This window comes from Oncorhynchus gorbuscha, linkage group LG13, assembly GCF_021184085.1.
Source record: "Oncorhynchus gorbuscha isolate QuinsamMale2020 ecotype Even-year linkage group LG13, OgorEven_v1.0, whole genome shotgun sequence".
NCBI classification, from domain to species: domain Eukaryota; kingdom Metazoa; phylum Chordata; class Actinopteri; order Salmoniformes; family Salmonidae; genus Oncorhynchus; species Oncorhynchus gorbuscha.
In genome coordinates, this window is record NC_060185.1 from 32,757,457 (window position 1) to 32,779,985 (window position 22,529).

Sequence of the window (22,529 nt, forward strand, 5' to 3'; positions counted from 1 at the left end):
CTCTGAAGATAGTCATAGGGTATAACCAGGGTCAGGAACAACTCTGAAGCTAGTCATAGGGTACAACCAGGGTCAGGAACAACTCTGAAGCTAGTCATAGGGTATAACCAGGGTCAATAATCAACTCTGGAGCTAGTCATAGGGTATGACCAGGGTCAATAATCAACTCTGAAGCTAGTCATAGGGTATAACCAGGGTCAAGAACAACTCTGGAGCTAGTCATAGGGTATGACCAGGGTCAATAACAACTCTGAAGCTAGTCATAGGGTATAACCAGGGTCAGGAACAACTCTGAAGCTAGTCATAGGGTATAACCAGGGTCAGGAACAACTCTGAAGCTAGTCATAGGGTATAACCAGGGTCAGGAACAACTCTGAAGCTAGTCATAGGGTATAACCAGGGTCAGGAACAACTCTGAAGCTAGTCATAGGGTATAACCAGGGTCAGGAACAACTCTGAAGCTAGTCATAGGGTATAACCAGGGTCAATAATCAACTCTGAAGCTAGTCATAGGGTATAACCAGGGTCAGGAACAACTCTGAAGATAGTCATAGGGTATAACCAGGGTCAGGAACAACTCTGAAGCTAGTCATAGGGTATAACCAGGGTCAGGAACAACTCTGAAGCTAGTCATAGGGTATAACCAGGGTCAATAACAACTCTGGAGCTAGTCATAGGGTATGACCAGGGTCAATAATCAACTCTGAAGCTAGTCATAGGGTATAACCAGGGTCAAGAACAACTCTGGAGCTAGTCATAGGGTATGACCAGGGTCAATAACAACTCTGAAGCTAGTCATAGGGTATAACCAGGGTCAGGAACAACTCTGAAGCTAGTCATAGGGTATAACCAGGGTCAGGAACAACTCTGAAGCTAGTCATAGGGTATAACCAGGGTCAATAACAACTCTGAAGCTAGTCATAGGGTATGACCAGGGTCAATAACAACTCTGAAGCTAGTCATAGGGTATAACCAGGGTCAGGAACAACTCTGAAGCTAGTCATAGGGTATAACCAGGGTCAGGAACAACTCTGAAGCTAGTCATAGGGTATGACCAGGGTCAATAACAACTCTGGAGCTAGTCATAGGGTATAACCAGGGTCAATAATCAACTCTGAAGCTAGTCATAGGGTATAACCAGGGTCAGGAACAACTCTGAAGCTAGTCATAGGGTATAACCAGGGTCAGGAACAACTCTGAAGCTAGTCATAGGGTATAACCAGGGTCAGGAACAACTCTGAAACTAGTCATAGGGTATAACCAGGGTCAGGAACAACTCTGAAGCTAGTCATAGGGTATAACCAGGGTCAGGAACAACTCTGAAGCTAGTCATAGGGTATAATCAGGGTCAGGAACAACTCTGAAGCTAGTCATAGGGTACAACCAGGGTCAGGAACAACTCTGAAGCTAGTCATAGGGTATAACCAGGGTCAATAATCAACTCTGGAGCTAGTCATAGGGTATGACCAGGGTCAATAATCAACTCTGAAGCTAGTTATAGGGTATAACCAGGGTCAAGAACAACTCTGGAGCTAGTCATAGGGTATGACCAGGGTCAATAACAACTCTGAAGCTAGTCATAGGGTATAACCAGGGTCAGGAACAACTCTGAAGCTAGTCATAGGGTATAACCAGGGTCAGGAACAACTCTGAAGCTAGTCATAGGGTATAACCAGGGTCAATAACAACTCTGGAGCTAGTCATAGGGTATAACCAGGGTCAATAACAACTCTGGAGCTAGTCATAGGGTATGACCAGGGTCAATAACAACTCTGAAGCTAGTCATAGGGTATAACCAGGGTCAATAATCAACTCTGGAGCTAGTCATAGGGTATAACCAGGGTCAGGAACAACTCTGAAGCTAGTCATAGGGTATAACCAGGGTCAATAACAACTCTGAAGCTAGTCATAGGGTATGACCAGGGTCTATAATCAACTCTGGAGCTAGTCATAGGGTATAACCAGGGTCAATAATCAACTCTGGAACTAGTCGTAGGGTATAACCAGGGTCAATAATCAACTCTGGAGCTAGTCATAGGGTATAACCAGGGTCAATAATCAACTCTGGAACTAGTCATAGGGTATAACCAGGGTCAATAATCAACTCTGAAGCTAGTCATAGGGTATAACCAGGGTCAGGAACAACTCTGGAGCTACTCATAGGGTATAACCAGGGTCAGGAACAACTCTGAAGCTAGTCATAGGGTATAACCAGGGTCAGGAACAACTCTGAAACTAGTCATAGGGTATAACCAGGGTCAGGAACAACTCTGAAGCTAGTCATAGGGTATAACCAGGGTCAGGAACAACTCTGAAGCTAGTCATAGGGTATAATCAGGGTCAGGAACAACTCTGAAGCTAGTCATAGGGTACAACCAGGGTCAGGAACAACTCTGAAGCTAGTCATAGGGTATAACCAGGGTCAATAATCAACTCTGGAGCTAGTCATAGGGTATGACCAGGGTCAATAATCAACTCTGAAGCTAGTCATAGGGTATAACCAGGGTCAAGAACAACTCTGGAGCTAGTCATAGGGTATGACCAGGGTCAATAACAACTCTGAAGCTAGTCATAGGGTATAACCAGGGTCAGGAACAACTCTGAAGCTAGTCATAGGGTATAACCAGGGTCAGGAACAACTCTGAAGCTAGTCATAGGGTATAACCAGGGTCAATAACAACTCTGAAGCTAGTCATAGGGTATGACCAGGGTCAATAACAACTCTGAAGCTAGTCATAGGGTATAACCAGGGTCAATAATCAACTCTGAAGCTAGTCATAGGGTATAACCAGGGTCAGGAACAACTCTGAAGCTAGTCATAGAGTATAACCAGGGTCAGGAACAACTCTGAAGCTAGTCATAGGGTATAACCAGGGTCAATAACAACTCTGAAGCTAGTCATAGGGTATGACCAGGGTCAATAACAACTCTGAAGCTAGTCATAGGGTATAACCAGGGTCAGGAACAACTCTGAAGCTAGTCATAGGGTATAACCAGGGTCAGGAACAACTCTGAAGCTAGTCATAGGGTATGACCAGGGTCAATAACAACTCTGGAGCTAGTCATAGGGTATAACCAGGGTCAATAACAACTCTGGAGCTAGTCATAGGGTATGACCAGGGTCAATAACAACTCTGAAGCTAGTCATAGGGTATAACCAGGGTCAATAATCAACTCTGGAGCTAGTCATAGGGTATAACCAGGGTCAGGAACAACTCTGAAGCTAGTCATAGGGTATAACCAGGGTCAGGGTCATAGGGTATAACCATCAACTCTGGAGCTAGTCATAGGGTATAACCAGGGTCAATAATCAACTCTGAACTAGTCATAGGGTATAACCAGGGTCAATAATCAACTCTGGAACTAGTCATAGGGTATAACCAGGGTCAATAATCAACTCTGGAACTAGTCATAGGGTATAACCAGGGTCAATAATCAACTCTGGAGCTAGTCATAGGGTATAACCAGGGTCAATAATCAACTCTGGAACTAGTCATAGGGTATAACCAGGGTCAATAATCAACTCTGAAGCTAGTCATAGGGTATAACCAGGGTCAGGAACAACTCTGGAGCTAGTCATAGGGTATAACCAGGGTCAGGAACAACTCTGAAGCTAGTCATAGGGTATAACCAGGGTCAGGAACAACTCTGAAACTAGTCATAGGGTATAACCAGGGTCAGGAACAACTCTGAAGCTAGTCATAGGGTATAACCAGGGTCAAGGAACAGGAACAACTCTGAAGCTAGTCATAGGGTATAATCAGGGTCAGGAACAACTCTGAAGCTAGTCATAGGGTACAACCAGGGTCAGGAACAACTCTGAAGCTAGTCATAGGGTATAACCAGGGTCAATAATCAACTCTGGAGCTAGTCATAGGGTATGACCAGGGTCAATAATCAACTCTGAAGCTAGTCATAGGGTATAACCAGGGTCAAGAACAACTCTGGAGCTAGTCATAGGGTATGACCAGGGTCAATAACAACTCTGAAGCTAGTCATAGGGTATAACCAGGGTCAGGAACAACTCTGAAGCTAGTCATAGGGTATAACCAGGGTCAGGAACAACTCTGAAGCTAGTCATAGGGTATAACCAGGGTCAGGAACAACTCTGAAGCTAATCATAGGGTATAACCAGGGTCAGGAACAACTCTGAAGCTAGTCATAGGGTATAACCAGGGTCAGGAACAACTCTGAAGCTAGTCATAGGGTATAACCAGGGTCAATAATCAACTCTGAAGCTAGTCATAGGGTATAACCAGGGTCAGGAACAACTCTGAAGCTAGTCATAGGGTATAACCAGGGTCAGGAACAACTCTGAAGCTAGTCATAGGGTATAACCAGGGTCAGGAACAACTCTGAAGCTAGTCATAGGGTATAACCAGGGTCAGGAACAACTCAAGCTAGTCATAGGGTATAACCAGGGTCAGGAACAACTCTGAAGCTAGTCATAGGGTATAACCAGGGTCAGGAACAACTCTGAAGCTAGTCATAGGGTATAACCAGGGTCAGGAACAACTCTGAAGCTAGTCATAGGGTATGACCAGAGTCAATAATCAACTCTGGAGCTAGTCATAGGGTATAACCAGGGTCAGGAACAACTCTGAAGCTAGTCATAGGGTATAACCAGGGTCAGGAACAACTCTGAAGCTAGTCATAGGGTATAACCAGGGTCAATAATCAACTCTGAAGCTAGTCTAGTCATCAGGAACAACTCTGGGTATAACCAGGGTCAATAATCAACTCTGAAGCTAGTCATAGGGTATAACCTAGTCATAGGGTATAACCAGGGTCAGAAACAACTCTGAAGATAGTCATAGGGTATAACCAGGGTCAGGAACAACTCTGAAGCTAGTCATAGGGTATAACCAGGGTCAGGAACAACTCTGAAGCTAGTCATAGGGTATAACCAGGGTCAATAATCAACTCTGAAGCTAGTCATAGGGTATAACCAGGGTCAGGAACAACTCTGGAGCTAGTCATAGGGTATAACCAGGGTCAGGAACAACTCTGAAGCTAGTCATAGGGTATAACCAGGGTCAGGAACAACTCTGAAACTAGTCATAGGGTATAACCAGGGTCAGGAACAACTCTGAAGCTAGTCATAGGGTATAACCAGGGTCAGGAACAACTCTGAAGCTAGTCATAGGGTATAACCAGGGTCAGGAACAACTCTGAAGCTAGTCATAGGGTATAACCAGGGTCAGGAACAACTCTGAAACTAGTCATAGGGTATAACCAGGGTCAGGAACAACTCTGAAGCTAGTCATAGGGTATAACCAGGGTCAGGAACAACTCTGAAGCTAGTCATAGGGTATAACCAGGGTCAATAATCAACTCTGAAGCTAGTCATAGGGTATAACCAGGGTCAGGAACAACTCTGAAGATAGTCATAGGGTATAACCAGGGTCAGGAACAACTCTGAAGCTAGTCATAGGGTACAACCAGGGTCAGGAACAACTCTGAAGCTAGTCATAGGGTATAACCAGGGTCAATAATCAACTCTGGAGCTAGTCATAGGGTATGACCAGGGTCAATAATCAACTCTGAAGCTAGTTATAGGGTATAACCAGGGTCAAGAACAACTCTGGAGCTAGTCATAGGGTATGACCAGGGTCAATAACAACTCTGAAGCTAGTCATAGGGTATAACCAGGGTCAGGAACAACTCTGAAGCTAGTCATAGGGTATAACCAGGGTCAGGAACAACTCTGAAGCTAGTCATAGGGTATAACCAGGGTCAATAACAACTCTGAAGCTAGTCATAGGGTATGACCAGGGTCAATAACAACTCTGAAGCTAGTCATAGGGTATAACCAGGGTCAGGAACAACTCTGAAGCTAGTCATAGGGTATAACCAGGGTCAGGAACAACTCTGAAGCTAGTCATAGGGTATGACCAGGGTCAATAACAACTCTGGAGCTAGTCATAGGGTATAACCAGGGTCAATAATCAACTCTGAAGCTAGTCATAGGGTATAACCAGGGTCAGGAACAACTCTGGAGCTAGTCATAGGGTATAACCAGGGTCAGGAACAACTCTGAAGCTAGTCATAGGGTATAACCAGGGTCAGGAACAACTCTGAAACTAGTCATAGGGTATAACCAGGGTCAGGAACAACTCTGAAGCTAGTCATAGGGTATAACCAGGGTCAGGAACAACTCTGAAGCTAGTCATAGGGTATAATCAGGGTCAGGAACAACTCTGAAGCTAGTCATAGGGTAGGGTAACCAGGGTCAGGAACAACTCTGAAGCTAGTCATAGGGTATAACCAGGGTCAATAATCAACTCTGGAGCTAGTCATAGGGTATGACCAGGGTCAATAATCAACTCTGAAGCTAGTTATAGGGTATAACCAGGGTCAAGAACAACTCTGGAGCTAGTCATAGGGTATGACCAGGGTCAATAACAACTCTGAAGCTAGTCATAGGGTATAACCAGGGTCAGGAACAACTCTGAAGCTAGTCATAGGGTATAACCAGGGTCAGGAACAACTCTGAAGGTCATAGGGTATAACCAGGGTCAATAACAACTCTGAAGCTAGTCATAGGGTATAACCAGGGTCAATAACAACTCTGAAGCTAGTCATAGGGTATAACCAGGGTCAGGAACAACTCTGAAGCTAGTCATAGGGTATAACCAGGGTCAGGAACAACTCTGAAGCTAGTCATAGGGTATGACCAGGGTCAATAACAACTCTGGAGCTAGTCATAGGGTATAACCAGGGTCAATAACAACTCTGGAGCTAGTCATAGGGTATGACCAGGGTCAATAACAACTCTGAAGCTAGTCATAGGGTATAACCAGGGTCAATAATCAACTCTGGAGCTAGTCATAGGGTATAACCAGGGTCAGGAACAACTCTGAAGCTAGTCATAGGGTATAACCAGGGTCAATAACAACTCTGAAGCTAGTCATAGGGTATGACCAGGGTCAAAGCTAGTAACCAGGGTCAACTCTGGAACTAGTCATAGGGTATAACCAGGGTCAATAATCAACTCTGGAGCTAGTCATAGGGTATAACCAGGGTCAATAATCAACTCTGGAACTAGTCATAGGGTATAACCAGGGTCAATAATCAACTCTGAAGCTAGTCATAGGGTATAACCAGGGTCAGGAACAACTCTGGAGCTACTCATAGGGTATAACCAGGGTCAGGAACAACTCTGAAGCTAGTCATAGGGTATAACCAGGGTCAGGAACAACTCTGAAACTAGTCATAGGGTATAACCAGGGTCAGGAACAACTCTGAAGCTAGTCATAGGGTATAACCAGGGTCAGGAACAACTCTGAAGCTAGTCATAGGGTATAATCAGGGTCAGGAACAACTCTGAAGCTAGTCATAGGGTACAACCAGGGTCAGGAACAACTCTGAAGCTAGTCATAGGGTATAACCAGGGTCAATAATCAACTCTGGAGCTAGTCATAGGGTATGACCAGGGTCAATAATCAACTCTGAAGCTAGTCATAGGGTATAACCAGGGTCAAGAACAACTCTGGAGCTAGTCATAGGGTATGACCAGGGTCAATAACAACTCTGAAGCTAGTCATAGGGTATAACCAGGGTCAGGAACAACTCTGAAGCTAGTCATAGGGTATAACCAGGGTCAGGAACAACTCTGAAGCTAGTCATAGGGTATAACCAGGGTCAATAACAACTCTGAAGCTAGTCATAGGGTATGACCAGGGTCAATAACAACTCTGAAGCTAGTCATAGGGTATAACCAGGGTCAATAATCAACTCTGAAGCTAGTCATAGGATATAACCAGGGTCAGGAACAACTCTGAAGCTAGTCATAGGGTATGACCAGGGTCAATAACAACTCTGGAGCTAGTCATAGGGTATTACCAGGGTCAATAACAACTCTGGAGCTAGTCATAGGGTATGACCAGGGTCAATAACAACTCTGAAGCTAGTCATAGGGTATGACCAGGGTCAATAACAACTCTGAAGCTAGTCATAGGGTATAACCAGGGTCAGGAACAACTCTGAAGCTAGTCATAGGGTATAACCAGGGTCAGGAACAACTCTGAAGCTAGTCATAGGGTATAACCAGGGTCAGGAACAACTCTGAAGCTAGTCATAGGGTATGACCAGGGTCAATAACAACTCTGGAGCTAGTCATAGGGTATAACCAGGGTCAATAACAACTCTGGAGCTAGTCATAGGGTATGACCAGGGTCAATAACAACTCTGAAGCTAGTCATAGGGTATAACCAGGGTCAGGAACAACTCTGAAGCTAGTCATAGGGTATAACCAGGGTCAGGAACAACTCTGAAGCTAGTCATAGGGTATAACCAGGGTCAATAATCAACTCTGAAGATAGTCATAGGGTATAACCAGGGTCAATAATCAACTCTGAAGCTAGTCATAGGGTATAACCAGGGTCAATAATCAATTTTGGAGCTAGTCATAGGGTCTAACCAGGGTCAATAATCAACTCTGGAGCTAGTCATAGGGTATTAACAGGGTCAATAATCAATTCTGGAGCTAGTCATAGGGTATTAACAGGGTCAATAATCAACTCTGGAGCTAGTCATAGGGTATTATCAGGGTCAATAATCAACTTTGGAGCTAGTCATAGGGTATTAACAGGGTCAATAATCAACTCTGGAGCTAGTCATAGGGTATAACCAGGGTCAATAATAAATTCTGGAGCTAGTCATAGGGTATAACCAGGGTCAATAATCAACTCTGGAGCTAGTCATAGGGTATAACCAGGGTCAATAATAAATTCTGGAGCTAGTCATGGGGTATAACCAGGGTCAATAATCAATTCTGGAGTTAGTCATAGGGTATAACCAGGGTCAATAATCAACTCTGGAGCTAGTCATAGGCTATAACCAGGGTCAATAATCAATTCTGGAGTTAGTCATAGGGTATAACCAGGGTCAATAATCAACTCTGGTGCTAGTCATAGCGTATGACCAGGGTCAATAATCAACTCTGGAGCTAGTCATAGGGTATAACCAGGGTCAATAATCAACTCTGGAACTAGTCGTAGGGTATAACCAGGGTCAATAATCAACTCTGGAGCTAGTCATAGGGTATAACCAGGGTCAATAATCAACTCTGGAACTAGTCATAGGGTATAACCAGGGTCAATAATCAACTCTGAAGCTAGTCATAGGGTATAACCAGGGTCAGGAACAACTCTGGAGCTACTCATAGGGTATAACCAGGGTCAGGAACAACTCTGAAGCTAGTCATAGGGTATAACCAGGGTCAGGAACAACTCTGAAACTAGTCATAGGGTATAACCAGGGTCAGGAACAACTCTGAAGCTAGTCATAGGGTATAACCAGGGTCAGGAACAACTCTGAAGCTAGTCATAGGGTATAATCAGGGTCAGGAACAACTCTGAAGCTAGTCATAGGGTACAACCAGGGTCAGGAACAACTCTGAAGCTAGTCATAGGGTATAACCAGGGTCAATAATCAACTCTGGAGCTAGTCATAGGGTATGACCAGGGTCAATAATCAACTCTGAAGCTAGTCATAGGGTATAACCAGGGTCAGGAACAACTCTGAAGCTAGTCATAGGGTATAACCAGGGTCAATAACAACTCTGAAGCTAGTCATAGGGTATAACCAGGGTCAGGAACAACTCTGAAGCTAGTCATAGGGTATAACCAGGGTCAGGAACAACTCTGAAGCTAGTCATAGGGTATAACCAGGGTCAATAACAACTCTGAAGCTAGTCATAGGGTATGACCAGGGTCAATAACAACTCTGAAGCTAGTCATAGGGTATAACCAGGGTCAATAATCAACTCTGAAGCTAGTCATAGGGTATAACCAGGGTCAGGAACAACTCTGAAGCTAGTCATAGGGTATGACCAGGGTCAATAACCAACTCTGGAGCTAGTCATAGGGTATTACCAGGGTCAATAACAACTCTGGAGCTAGTCATAGGGTATGACCAGGGTCAATAACTCAACTCTGAAGCTAGTCATAGGGTATGACCAGGGTCAATAACAACTCTGAAGCTAGTCATAGGGTATAACCAGGGTCAGGAACAACTCTGAAGCTAGTCATAGGGTATAACCAGGGTCAGGAACAACTCTGAAGCTAGTCATAGGGTATAACCAGGGTCAGGAACAACTCTGAAGCTAGTCATAGGGTATGACCAGGGTCAATAACAACTCTGGAGCTAGTCATAGGGTATAACCAGGGTCAATAACAACTCTGGAGCTAGTCATAGGGTATGACCAGGGTCAATAACAACTCTGAAGCTAGTCATAGGGTATAACCAGGGTCAGGAACAACTCTGAAGCTAGTCATAGGGTATAACCAGGGTCAGGAACAACTCTGAAGCTAGTCATAGGGTATGACCAGGGTCAATAATCAACTCTGAAGATAGTCATAGGGTATAACCAGGGTCAATAATCAACTCTGAAGCTAGTCATAGGGTATAACCAGGGTCAATAATCAATTTTGGAGCTAGTCATAGGGTCTAACCAGGGTCAATAATCAACTCTGGAGCTAGTCATAGGGTATTAACAGGGTCAATAATCAATTCTGGAGCTAGTCATAGGGTATTAACAGGGTCAATAATCAACTCTGGAGCTAGTCATAGGGTATTATCAGGGTCAATAATCAACTTTGGAGCTAGTCATAGGGTATTAACAGGGTCAATAATCAACTCTGGAGCTAGTCATAGGGTATAACCAGGGTCAATAATACATTCTGGAGCTAGTCATAGGGTATAACCAGGGTCAATAATCAACTCTGGAGCTAGTCATAGGGTATAACCAGGGTCAATAATAAATTCTGGAGCTAGTCATGGGGTATAACCAGGGTCAATAATCAATTCTGGAGTTAGTCATAGGGTATAACCAGGGTCAATAATCAACTCTGGAGCTAGTCATAGGCTATAACCAGGGTCAATAATCAATTCTGGAGTTAGTCATAGGGTATAACCAGGGTCAATAATCAACTCTGGTGCTAGTCATAGCGTATGACCAGGGTCAATAATCAACTCTGAAGCTAGTCATAGGGTATAACCAGGGTCAATAATCAACTCTGGAGCTAGTCGTAGGGTATAACCAGGGTCAATAATCAACTCTGGAGCTAGTCATAGGGTATAACCAGGGTCAATAATCAACTCTGGAACTAGTCATAGGGTATAACCAGGGTCAATAATCAACTCTGAAGCTAGTCATAGGGTATAACCAGGGTCAGGAACAACTCTGGAGCTACTCATAGGGTATAACCAGGGTCAGGAACAACTCTGAAGCTAGTCATAGGGTATAACCAGGGTCAGGAACAACTCTGAAACTAGTCATAGGGTATAACCAGGGTCAGGAACAACTCTGAAGCTAGTCATAGGGTATAACCAGGGTCAGGAACAACTCTGAAGCTAGTCATAGGGTATAATCAGGGTCAGGAACAACTCTGAAGCTAGTCATAGGGTACAACCAGGGTCAGGAACAACTCTGAAGCTAGTCATAGGGTATAACCAGGGTCAATAATCAACTCTGGAACTAGTCATAGGGTATAACCAGGGTCAATAATCAACTCTGGAGCTAGTCATAGGGTATGACCAGGGTCAATAATCAACTCTGAAGCTAGTCATAGGGTATAACCAGGGTCAATAATCAACTCTGGAACTAGTCATAGGGTATAACCAGGGTCAATAATCAACTCTGGAGCTAGTCATAGGGTATGACCAGGGTCAATAATCAACTCTGAAGCTAGTCATAGGGTATAACCAGGGTCAAGAACAACTCTGGAGCTAGTCATAGGGTATGACCAGGGTCAATAACAACTCTGAAGCTAGTCATAGGGTATAACCAGGGTCAGGAACAACTCTGAAGCTAGTCATAGGGTATAACCAGGGTCAATAATCAACTCTGGAGCTAGTCGTAGGGTATAACCAGGGTCAATAATCAACTCTGGAGCTAGTCATAGGGTATAACCAGGGTCAATAATCAACTCTGGAACTAGTCATAGGGTATAACCAGGGTCAATAATCAACTCTGAAGCTAGTCATAGGGTATAACCAGGGTCAGGAACAACTCTGGAGCTACTCATAGGGTATAACCAGGGTCAGGAACAACTCTGAAGCTAGTCATAGGGTATAACCAGGGTCAGGAACAACTCTGAAACTAGTCATAGGGTATAACCAGGGTCAGGAACAACTCTGAAGCTAGTCATAGGGTATAACCAGGGTCAGGAACAACTCTGAAGCTAGTCATAGGGTATAATCAGGGTCAGGAACAACTCTGAAGCTAGTCATAGGGTACAACCAGGGTCAGGAACAACTCTGAAGCTAGTCATAGGGTATAACCAGGGTCAATAATCAACTCTGGAGCTAGTCATAGGGTATGACCAGGGTCAATAATCAACTCTGAAGCTAGTCATAGGGTATAACCAGGGTCAAGAACAACTCTGGAGCTAGTCATAGGGTATGACCAGGGTCAATAACAACTCTGAAGCTAGTCATAGGGTATAACCAGGGTCAGGAACAACTCTGAAGCTAGTCATAGGGTATAACCAGGGTCAGGAACAACTCTGAAGCTAGTCATAGGGTATAACCAGGGTCAATAACAACTCTGAAGCTAGTCATAGGGTATGACCAGGGTCAATAACAACTCTGAAGCTAGTCATAGGGTATAACCAGGGTCAATAATCAACTCTGAAGCTAGTCATAGGGTATAACCAGGGTCAGGAACAACTCTGAAGCTAGTCATAGGGTATGACCAGGGTCAATAACAACTCTGGAGCTAGTCATAGGGTATTACCAGGGTCAATAACAACTCTGGAGCTAGTCATAGGGTATGACCAGGGTCAATAACAACTCTGAAGCTAGTCATAGGGTATGACCAGGGTCAATAACAACTCTGAAGCTAGTCATAGGGTATAACCAGGGTCAGGAACAACTCTGAAGCTAGTCATAGGGTATAACCAGGGTCAGGAACAACTCTGAAGCTAGTCATAGGGTATAACCAGGGTCAGGAACAACTCTGAAGCTAGTCATAGGGTATGACCAGGGTCAATAACAACTCTGGAGCTAGTCATAGGGTATAACCAGGGTCAATAACAACTCTGGAGCTAGTCATAGGGTATGACCAGGGTCAATAACAACTCTGAAGCTAGTCATAGGGTATAACCAGGGTCAGGAACAACTCTGAAGCTAGTCATAGGGTATAACCAGGGTCAGGAACAACTCTGAAGCTAGTCATAGGGTATGACCAGGGTCAATAATCAACTCTGAAGATAGTCATAGGGTATAACCAGGGTCAATAATCAACTCTGAAGCTAGTCATAGGGTATAACCAGGGTCAATAATCAATTTTGGAGCTAGTCATAGGGTCTAACCAGGGTCAATAATCAACTCTGGAGCTAGTCATAGGGTATTAACAGGGTCAATAATCAATTCTGGAGCTAGTCATAGGGTATTAACAGGGTCAATAATCAACTCTGGAGCTAGTCATAGGGTATTATCAGGGTCAATAATCAACTTTGGAGCTAGTCATAGGGTATTAACAGGGTCAATAATCAACTCTGGAGCTAGTCATAGGGTATAACCAGGGTCAATAATAAATTCTGGAGCTAGTCATAGGGTATAACCAGGGTCAATAATCAACTCTGGAGCTAGTCATAGGGTATAACCAGGGTCAATAATAAATTCTGGAGCTAGTCATGAGGTATAACCAGGGTCAATAATCAATTCTGGAGTTAGTCATAGGGTATAACCAGGGTCAATAATCAACTCTGGAGCTAGTCATAGGGTATAACCAGGGTCAATAATCAATTCTGGAGTTAGTCATAGGGTATAACCAGGGTCAATAATCAACTCTGGTGCTAGTCATAGCGTATGACCAGGGTCAATAATCAACTCTGGAGCTAGTCATAGGGTATAACCAGGGTCAATAATCAATTCTGGAGCTAGTCTTAGGGTATAACCAGGGTCAATAATCAACTCTGGAGCTAGTCATAGGGTATAACCAGGGTCAGGAACAACTTGGGAGCTAGTAATATGGTATAACTAGGGTCAATAACAACTCTAGAGCTGGTCACATGGTATAACCAGGACCCAGAGTTTTCACTGGTCACGAAAAACTCCTGGCCCTAATATAAGTGGTTGTGTACTATAGTGTGAGTCAGACTCCAGGCCATCTGACTGTAATAGTCACCACTAACCAGCCTCCACCCAATACCCTGCGCTGAAATTAGTCACTGTTACTAGCCGGCTACCACCCAGTACCCTACCCTGAATTTAGTCACTGTTGCTAGCCGGCTACCACCCAGTACCCTGCCCTGAACTTAGTCACTGTTACTAGCCAGCTACCAGCCAATACCCTGCCCTGAACTTAGTCACTGTTACTAGCCGGCTTCCACCCAGTACCTTGCCCTGAACTTAGTCACTGTTACTAGCCGGCTACCACCCAGTACTCTACCCTTCACATTACAGACTGCTGCCCTATGTAGCCTACATAGTCACTGAACACTGGTCAATAATGATTGCATACAGTACTGTTTTACCCACTTCATATGTATATAGTGTATTCTAGTCAAGGCTCATCCTATATAACTACTGCTCTGCAGATGTTTTCTTTTCATATACTGTCCATACAGTCTATACACACCATCATATTCTTACAGTACCAGTCAATGTCAGAGTCCGGAATATAAATATATACAGTACCAGTCAATGTCAGAGTCCGGAATATAAATATATACAGTACCAGTCAAAAGTTGGGACACACCTACTCATTCAACGGTTTTTCTTTATTTTTAGTATTTTCTACATTGTAGAATAACAGTGAAGACATCAAAATATGAAATAACACAGCAAAAAAGTGTTAAACAAATCTAAATATATTTTATATTTCAGATTCTTCAAAGTAGCCACCCTTTGCCTTGATGACAGCTTTGCACACTCTTGGCATTCTCTCAACCAGCTTCACCTGAAATGCTTTTCCAACAGTCTTGATGGAGTTCCCACATATGCTGAGCACTTGTTGTCTGCTCTTCCTTTACAATGCGGTCCAACTCATCCCAAACCATCTCAATTGGGTTGAGGTCGGGTGATTCTCTCCTTCTTGGTCAAATAGCCCTTACACAGCCTGGAGGTGTGTTGAGTCATTTTCCTATTGAAAAACAAATGATAGCTAGACTAAGCCCAAACGAGATGGGATGGCGAATCGCTGCAGAATTCTGTGGTAGCCATGCTGGTTAAGTGTGCCTTGATTTTAAATAAATCACAGACAGTGTCACCTGCAAAGCACCCCGACACCATCACACCTCCACGCTTCACGGTAGAAACCACACAGAGATCATCCGTTCACCATCTCACAAAAACATGGCGGTTGGAACCAAAATCTCCATTTGGACTCATCAGACCAAAGGACAGATTTCCACCGGTCTAATGTCTATTTCTTATATTTCTTGGCACAAACAAGCGTCTTCTTTTCATTGGTATCCTTTAGTAGTGGTTTCTTTGCAGAAATTCGACCATGAAAGTCTGATTCACGCAGTCTCCTCTAAACAGTTGATGGTAAGATGTGTCTGTTACCAGTGGTGTAAAGTACTTAAGAAAAAATACCTTAAAGTACTCCTTAATTAGTTTTTTTGGGTATTTGTACTTTACTATTTATATTTTTGACTACTCTTACTTTTACTTCACTACATTCCTTAAGAAAATATTGTACTTTTTACTGCATACATTTTCCTTGACACCCAAAGATACTTGTTACATTTTGAATGCTTAGCAGGACAGGAAAATAGTGAAATTCACACACCTATCAACTGAACATCCCGGGTCATCCCTACTACCTCTGATTTGGCAGACTCACTAAACACAAATGCTTCATTTGTAAATGATGTCTGAATGTTGGAGTGTGCCCGTGGCTTTCCATAAATAAAAACAACAAGAAAATGGTGCCTTCTGGTTTGCATAATATAAGGAATTTGAAATGATTTATACTTTTACTTTTGATACTTAAGTATATTGTAAACCAAACACCTTTATACACTGGGTGACTTTCACTTTTACTTGAGTCATTTTCTATTAAGGTAACTTTATTTTGACTCAAGTATGGTTTTTGGGTACTTTTCCCACCACTGTCTGTTACTTGAACTCTGTGAAGCATTTATTTGTGCTAGAATTTCTGAGGCTGGTAACTCTAATGAACTTATCCTCTGCAGCAGAGGTAACTCTGGGTCTTCCTTTCCTGTGGCGTTCCTTATGAGAGCCAGTTTCATCATAGCACTTGATGTTTTTTTCAACTGCACTTTTTTCCGGATTGACTGACCTTTATTTCTTAAAGTAATGATGGACTGTCGTTTCTCTTTGCTCAGTTGAGCTGATCTTGCCATAATATGGACTTGGTATTTTACCAAATAGGGCTATGTTCTGTATACCACCCCTATCTTGTCACAACACAACTGATATGCTCAAACGCATTAAGGAAATACATTCCACAAATTAACTTTTAACAAGGCACACCTTTTCATTGAAATGCATTCCAGGTGACTACCTCATGAAGCTGGTTGAGAGAATGCCAAGAGTGTGCAAAGCTGTCATCAAGGCAAAGGGTGGCTACTTTGAAGAATCTCAAATATCAAATATTGTCACGCCTTGGTCATTGTATTTTGTGTTTTTGTTATATGTTTGGGTAGGCCAGGGTGTGACATGGGTTTATATGTTGTATTCGTATTGGGGTTTGTATTATTTGGGATCGCGGCTGATTAGGGGTGTTGTTAGGCTTGGCTGCCTGAGGTGATTCTCAATCAGAGTCAGGTGCTTGTTGTTGTCTCTGATTGGGAACCGTATTTAGGTAGCCTGACTTTCGCTTTGTATTTCGTGGGTGTTTGTTCCTGTCTCTGTGTTGTAGTCACCAGATAGGCTGTAATTAGTTTCACGTTCCGTTCTGTTGTTTTTGTATTTAGTATTCAGTTATTTCATGTACTGCGATTTATTTCATTAAAGTCATGAGTAACCTACACGCTGCATTTCGGTCCGACTCTCTTCTTTCAACAGACGAACGCCGTTACAGAAACACCCACCGCTCACGGACCGAGCAGTGTGTAAACTGGCAGGATCTAAAGGAGGACGTTATGGACGGTAGAGGCATGGAGTATACGACGTGGGAAGAAATCGACAGGTGGGTGGCCGACCCAGAGAGAGTGCAGGCGCCCGCCTGGGATTCGCTTCAGCAGTGCGAAGAGGGCTATAGACGAATGGAGTCTAAAAGGAAAACACGGCGACGAAGAGCGAAAACCGAAAGTAACCCCCAAATATTTATTGGGGGAGAGCGCAGAGAGAGAGTGGCTGAGTCAGGAGTCAGACCTGAGCCTACTTTCCCTGTTAATTGTGAGGAGCAGCAATATAAGGACTTCTGGTCTTGGGAGATGATATTAGACGGAAAAGGACCCTTGGCTCAGCCTGGAGAATATCGCTGTCCCAAGGAAGAAATAGATGCAGATAAAGCGGAGAGGCGCTGGTATGAGGAGGCAGCACGGCGACGAGGTTGGAAGCCGGAAAAGCAGCCCAAAAAAATTATTGGGGGGAGAATAGAAGGGAGAATAGTTATGCCAGGTAGGAGACCTGCGCAAACTCCCTGTGCTCACCGTTGGGCTAGAGAGACCAGGCAGGCACCGTGTTATGCTATGGAGCGCACAGTGTTTTCAGTGCGGGAGCATAGCCCGGTGCGGCACATACCAGCCCTTCCTATTGGCCGGGCTAGAGTGGGCATCGAGCCAGGTAAGCTTGGGCAGGCTCGGTGCTCAAGAGCTCCAGTGCGCCTGCACGGTCCGGTCTATCCAGAGCCACCTCTACACACCAGTCCTCCGGTAGCAGCTCCCCGCACCAGGCTTCCTGTGCGTGTCCTCGATCCAGTACCACCAGTTCCAGCACCACGCACCAGGCCTCCAGTGCGCCTCGCCTGTTCAGCGCAGCCAGCGCTTTTCTCCTCTCCTGCGCTGTCGGAGTCTCCCGCCTGTTTAGCGCAGCCAGAGCCTTTCTTCTCTCCTGCGCTGCCGGAGTCTCCAGTCTGCCCAGCGCCGCCAGTGCTCCCAGTCTGCCCAGCGCCGCCAGTGCTCCCAGTCTGCCCAGCGCCGCCAGTGCTCCCAGTCTGCCCAGCGCCGCCAGTCTGCCCAGCGCCGCCAGTGCCGCCAGTCAGCCCAGCGCCGCCAGACAACCAGTCTCTTCCAGATCTGCCCGACAACCAGTCTCTTCCAGATCTGCCCGACAACCAGTCTCTTCCAGATCTGCCAGCTAGCCAGGATTTACCGGAGCCTACTACCTGCCTGAGCTTCATCTCAGTACTGGGCTTCATCTCAGTACTGGGCTTCCTCTCAGTACTGGGCTTCCTCTCAGTACTGGGCTTCCCCTCAGTACTGGGCTTCCCCTCAGTCCCGGGCTGCTTCTGTCCCGAGCTGCCCCTCTGTCCCGAGCTGCCCCTCTGTCCCGAGCTGCCCCTCTGTCCCGAGCTGCCCCTCTGTTCTGAGATGCCCCTCTGTCCTGAGATGCCCCTCTGTCCCGAGCTGCCCCTCTGTCCCGAGCTGCCCCTCTGTCCCGAGCTGCCCCTCTGTCCCGAGCTGCCCCTCTGTCCCGAGCTGCTCCTCTGTCCCGAGCTGCTCCTCAGTTATGTGGGGATCTGGGTGAGGACTATTAGGCCATGGTCGGCGGAGAAGGTGGATTATCCCAGGATGCGAAGGGGAGGAAATAGGACATTAATGGAGTGGGGTCCACGTCCCGAGCCAGAACCGCCACCATGGACAGACGCCCACCCGGACCCTCCCTATGCTCTTGAGGTGTGTCCGGGAGTCCGCACCTTAGGGGGGGGGGGGGGGGTTCTGTCACGCCTTGGTCATTGTATTTTGTGTTTTTTTTATATGTTTGGGTAGGCCAGGGTGTGACATGGGTTTATATGTTGTATTCGTATTGGGGTTTGTATTATTTGGGATCGCGGCTGATTAGGGGTGTTGTTAGGCTTGGCTGCCTGAGGCGATTCTCAATCAGTCAGGTGCTTGTCGTTGTCTCTGATTGGGAACCGTATTTAGGCAGCCTGACTTTCGCTTTGTATTTCGTGGGTGTTTGTTCCTGTCTCTGTGTTGTAGTCACCAGATAGGCTGTAATTAGTTTCACGTTCCGTTCTGTTGTTTTTGTATTTAGTATTCAGTTATTTCATGTACCGCAATTTATTTCATTAAAATCATGAGTAACCTACACGCTGCATTTCGGTCCGACTCTCTTCTTTCAACAGACGAACGCCGTTACAAATATATTTGGATTTGTTTAACACTTTTTTGGTTACTACTTGATTCCAAATGTGTTATTTCATAGTTTTGATGTCTTAACCCATTTAATCCCACATTTTCCCCAGACATGAAAATATCCAAATCAAGTCTCATTAGTAACCCTTTGAAATAATCAATCATTATTTTTTGAAATTTTAATGGAAAAGTAGGTGAAAAAGCGTGTTTTATGGTCGGTCATAATTGTGACCGGTGGGATAATGTTACGAAATAAAAAAATTCTCCTATGCAGTTATCAAAGTTCTTATATATCCCAACCCAGTTATTAACACATTTAAAACTATGTCACTAGCAGTCCCCAGCATTGCTACTAGAATGCCCCATCACATTCTAGTGTGACTATTTTACACATCAAAAACCCTTATACAACACGATATGAATACTGAGAGCAAAGACAAAAAGACAACAACCATCAACGTATTTCAACATTGTTACTTTAGTGCAACATGTTCTGAAACATTAATATTGTAACTTTATCGTAACATTTGAACTTGTACTTTAGTGCAATATTCATTGTAACATTGTCATTGTGACAATTTAGTGCAACAACCACTAACAACTGTATAGCAGTCATGTGATTCATTCCCACTGAACATAAAGGTAACATTTAGGATAGAGGTAGCAGGATGTCTTGAATCAATTGACCTTCTTTTCCAAAATCATTTCAGTCATTTTGATGGTCTTTTTCGTCTACTTTTCTTTTCTTCCTAGAGTCTGTTGTAAATGCTTCTCCTCACCCTTTATCAACTTTTCTTTTCTTCCTAGTCTGTTGTAATGCTTCTCCTCACCCTTTATCAACTTTTCTTTTCTTCCTAGAGTCTGTTGTAATGCTTCTCCTCATCCTTTATCAACTTTTCTTTTCTTCCTAGAGTCTGTTGTAATGCTTCTCCTCACCCTTTATCAACTTTTATTTTCTTCCTAGAGTCTGTTGTAATGCTTCTCCTCACCCTTTATCAACTTTTCTTTTCTTCCTAGAGTCTGTTGTACTACTTCTCCTCACCCTTTATCAACTTTTCTTTTCTTCCTAGAGTCTGTTGTACTGCTTCTCCTCACCCTTTATCCACTTTACTTTTCTTCCTAGAGTCTGTTGTACTGCTTCTCCTCACCCTTATCCACTTTTCTTTTCTTCCTAGAGTCTGTTGTAATGCTTCTCCTCACCCTTTATCAACTTTACTTTTCTTCCTAGAGTCTGTTGTACTGCTTCTCCTCACCCTTATCCACTTTACTTTTCTTCCTAGAGTCTGTTGTACTGCTTCTCCTCACCCTTTATCCACTTTTCTTTTCTTCCTAGAGTCTGTTGTAATGCTTCTCCTCACCCTTTATCCACTTTTCTTTTCTTCCTAGAGTCTGTTGTACTGCTTCTCCTCACCCTTTATCCACGTTTATTTTCTTCCTAGAGTCTGTTGTACTGCTTCTCCTCACCCTTTATCCACTTTTCTTTTCTTCCTAGAGGCTGTTGTAATGCTTCTCCTCACCCTTTATCCACTTTTCTTTTCTTCCTAGAGTCTGTTGTACTGCTTCTCCTCACCCTTTATCCACTTTTCTTTTCTTCCTAGAGTCTGTTGTACTGCTTTTCCACTTTTCTTTTCTTCCTAGAGTCTGTTGTACTGCTTCTCCTCACCCTTTATCCACTTTTCTTTTCTTCCTAGAGTCTGTTGTAATGCTTCTCCTCACCCTTTATCCACTTTTCTTTTCTTCCTAGAGTCTGTTGTAATGCTTCTCCTCACCCTTTATCCACTTTACTTTTCTTCCTAGAGTCTGTTGTACTGCTTCTCCTCACCCTTTATCCACTTTTCTTTTCTTCCTAGAGTCTGTTGTAATGCTTCTCCTCACCCTTTATCCACTTTACTTTTCTTCCTAGAGTCTGTTGTACTGCTTCTCCTCACCCTTTATCCACTTTTCTTTTCTTCCTAGAGTCTGTTGTACTGCTTCTCCTCACCCTTTATCAACTTTTCTTTTTTTCTTTTATTGTCTTTTTCAGCTCCTTTTCATTCGGTCTTATCTCCTTTTCTACTGTCCATGGTATATCTTGAAGCCCTCAATAGGCAGTGGCGCTTTGCATTTCTCACATGCATAGGTAGTGTGTTTGTCACAATGACGAATTCTCTGGAACCGGCGCATCGTGTTGATTGGCCAGTGAGAAGCTTTGTCATATCTTGCCTGATCTTCAACAGTAGCAGCCAGTAAAGATCTCCTTCAGTGGCTCAGTGGTTTCGTGCCAAACGTTTGCATATTTGGGCTGTATACTATGTGTTTTGGAATCACATCAGTGACAGGCCTTTTCGAACGTTTGAACGCTCAATCTTTATTTTTGACCACCTGCAGCTTTTCCCTTGGCTCTTCTGGCTGAACCCTATGGCTTGTAGAGGCCCTTGGCTCTTCTGGCTGAACCCTATGGCTTGTAGAGGCCCTTGGCTCTTCTGGCTGAACCCTATGGCTTGTAGAGGCCCTTGGCTCTTCTGGCTGAACCCTATGGCTTGTAGAGGCCCTTGGCTCTTCTGACTGACCCCTATGGCTTGTAGAGGCCCTTGGCTCTTCTGACTGACCCCTATGGCTTGTAGAGGCCCTTGGCTCTCCTGACTGGATCCTCTGGCGGGTAGAGGCCCTTGGCTCTTCATTATCAGCAATGGAGGAGGGTGGGGGAGGTTGTGGATGGGGGGTGGTGAGGGGTAGGTCATCATCATTGATAACGTTGTTCCTGTCATGATCTGTTTGCATAGGTTCAGCATATGAATTCAACAGCCTGGCTGGCAAATGGCCTGTCCATAGTCCATATCTGACCCATTACTACCACAATCACTCAGGACAGCATCTTGCTCATTTTGAGGGATAACTGCAATGTTGCATGACTTGTCTGGGCAGTCACCTAGACCCAACATATCCAGAACTTGACTCAAAGTGAAACTAAAAGAAAGAACAGAGTAGAAGGTTAGGTAAAACAAGAACTATGTATGTGTATAAGTATGTGTATACCTAGATGCAGTGTGTTATCCTGCCGGTCACTATTGTTACCGTCAACATGTTTACTCATTCTATGACCACACTGAACAAAGTTGAGTAATTGCAAATGCATATATCAAAACTAGACACCTTAAAGATGATGTGTACCAAAAAGCTTTGTCCTAACTTTATTTTAACAAACTTTACTAACCTTTTGTTTGGGAGCTTTGATGCAGCCATCCTCTTCTCATGGTGCAACCAGGAAGTAACCAGCTCTGGTCATGTGACAATTTACACTAAACATGTGACACTGCACATCATTCA

The 22,529-nt window shown here is 44.2% G+C and overlaps 1 protein-coding gene across 1 annotated transcript in view; it reads right to left on the bottom strand.

The window, feature by feature from the left end:
- Window positions 1-22,529, bottom strand: part of LOC123992730 (multidrug and toxin extrusion protein 1-like) — a 44,629-nt gene that overhangs the window by 19,942 nt on the left and 2,158 nt on the right. The gene's annotated exons all lie outside the window — the stretch shown is intronic.